This window comes from Orycteropus afer, unplaced genomic scaffold (genome assembly GCF_000298275.1).
Source record: "Orycteropus afer afer isolate SDZICR_OR568_19922 unplaced genomic scaffold, OryAfe1.0 scaffold01067, whole genome shotgun sequence".
Taxonomy (NCBI): domain Eukaryota; kingdom Metazoa; phylum Chordata; class Mammalia; order Tubulidentata; family Orycteropodidae; genus Orycteropus; species Orycteropus afer.
In genome coordinates, this window is record NW_006922654.1 from 317,522 (window position 1) to 320,192 (window position 2,671).

At 43.5% G+C, this 2,671-nt stretch overlaps 1 pseudogene; it reads right to left on the bottom strand.

Moving 5' to 3' along the window:
• Positions 1-698: 698 nt before the first annotated feature.
• The window catches only part of LOC103212695, a 2,756-nt pseudogene continuing 783 nt past the window's right edge, over positions 699-2,671 (bottom strand).

Below are 2,671 nucleotides of genomic sequence, written 5' to 3' on the forward strand. Positions count from 1 at the left end.
TGGAAACCCAAGGAGGGGTTGCTATGAGTTGGGTCTGACTCGACGGCATTTAACTACAACAATAACAACATCCTAGGATGTCAGCTTCATGAGAGCAGGACTGAGTCTGTCTTGTTCACCACTGGATTCTGGAACAGCATATGGCACATGATATTCACACAATAAATATTTGAATATCTAAATATTTAAAACAGATGTCCAGAGGGCTGCCCATGTGTTGGACACCCTGATAGACTCTGAGGATTGAGAGTGGAGTGGGATCCAATCCCGATCTGAAGGGAGCACATGGTCTAGAGGCCTCACCATGAAGAGTGGGGTTTCTCAGGGCTCCAGACTAGCACAGCTCCTTGTGCTACACCCTCTTCAGCCCCTACCAAACCCTACCTTTTTTCTTTCTTTAAGAGGAAAATATTTTAAATTTAATTATTTCATCAAGAAACAAAGACTAAATATATCCCTTTGCTTTGCCCTTGGGCAAGCAAGAAAAATTGACCAGTTTTATGTAACCCTCCCACCCCCTGCCCCCTGTATAAAAAAAAAAGATCTGCTGGAACAGTCCTTAGTGCCTTCAGCCCAAGTCAATTTATACTCCTGGTAAATCAGTCCAAATTCTAAAGCCATCAAATATTTCCCTGTTAGAACAAAGGGAAGAAAATCATTTTGGGACAAAGTTATTGAAGATGAAGAAAGGTGTATCTTTAGTGCAAGAACTGTCTGCTGTCAGGTGATTTCTTGCTGATGTTTTTAAAGCTCTTGGACTTTTCAACCTTTTTGGCTTTCTGGTAGCTGAATCTACCACTTCCTCGCTTTTTATGTTTGCCTTCATTCCTGTTCACATTTAGATCAACAAAAGGAGGCACCTTGAAACCAAATGACAGAGCAACTTGAGGCAAATTCAAATTATTAACATTGAAGATTTGTTTCAGAGAATGGGAATCATATGCTCAAATGTATGACATATGCTTCCTGGGCTGACTTATGAAGAAAGTAGTTCTTTTCAATCAATTTTTCAAGCTGAGACTGAATATCAGAAATTTTGGACTGGGAAAACTCAAATTCACTCAGTGGAACCTTGGATTTCTTCAAGTAACGGAGGAAACCCAATTCTTCCGGGTGCAAAATGAGCAAAGGCTGACCTCTTCCACTCTTCCATTTAAGCCTCTGGCTGTTCTACCCACACAGTGAATGTACTCCTTAGGGTCATCTGGAGGGTCATACTGAACAATCCAGTTGACTTCAGGAATATCCAGCACTGCAGCTGCCACATCTGTACGCAATAATATGCCTGAATCTGCATTACAGAATTGAAAGCATGTGGTTGTTCACTTATTTTGCTTCTGCTTTCCATGAATGGCCAAGACAGGCAGATCAATGTAGTTCAGCAATTCATGTTGCTGTTGCCATGTGCCGTCGAGTCAGACCTGACTCATAGCGACCCCTCCTTGGGTTTCCGAGGCAGTATCACTACGGAAGTAGATTGCCCAACCTTCCTTCTGAGGAGTGGCTGGTTTGAACTGGTGGGTTTGAACCGCCAGCCTTCTGGTTAGCAGTCAAGTGCCTTAGGCACTATGCTACCAGAGCCCCTTCAGCAACTCATAGTGGTATTTAACAGACATGCAGGATGAAAAGAACACCATTAATTTCTTCTTTCAGTTCTTCTTAAGGGATGTAAAAAGCAGAAGGAATCTTTTTTCAGAAGCACAAACAACGTATTCCTGCTCAAGACCATGCGCTGTTGCACTGGCTTTATCATCATCAACACCAACATACAAAGCCTCCTTTTTCATAGAAATCCTTGCCAGATCTTCAACTTTTCGAGTTTGTGTGGCAGAAAAAAGCATTGTTTGTCTGCGTAGTGGCAGAAGTTTAATAATTTACTTTAACTCCTCTTCAAACCCAACATCCAAGATATGATCGGCCTCATCAATAACCAGACACTGTAAATTTTTATAGATAAACCCTGGGGTACTCGGCATGTGGTCCAGGAGACAGCCTGGTATAGCCACAATGATATTGATCCCATTACTAAGTTTCTGTGCTTCAGCAGATCTGTTACTGCCTGCCATGATCAACCCATATGTGTGGACATGGTGTGTCATAGCTCCTTCAGAACACCAAAAGTTTGCATGGCCAGTTCCCTGGTAGGTGAGAGAAAAAAGACTCCTGTTCCATTCCTGGGCAAGAATTTTAACTTAACAATGAATTCAACTGCAGGGATAAGAAATGCAAGGGTTTTGCCACTGCCTGTTTTTGCAGCTGTTAGAAGATCCCTGCCTTCCAGAAGTGGTCTGATACCTTTATGCTGAATTTCAGTGTGTGTGTAAAGCCCATTTCTTTTATCGCCTTCAGGGTGTTTTCACAGGAGCTCAAATGCTCCTGTCAGTCCCAGGGGCAGACTGGGTGCTCTTCATCTGCCTTCTCCACACTCAGAACACTCAGTTCTGCTTCTGCAGGCATCTTGCAACCACCTTTTTCCAGTTCCTCTGTCTTGAATTTTTGCTTTTTTTGGGGGGGAGGGTGTCTAGATCAGAATTCTCTGGTGGTGTAGTGCCTAAGGCACTTGACTGCTAACCAGAAGGCTGGCGGTTCAAACCCACCAGCCACTCCTCAGAAGGAAGATGGGGCAATCTACTTCCATGGGGATACTGCCTCAGAAACCCAAGGAGGGGTC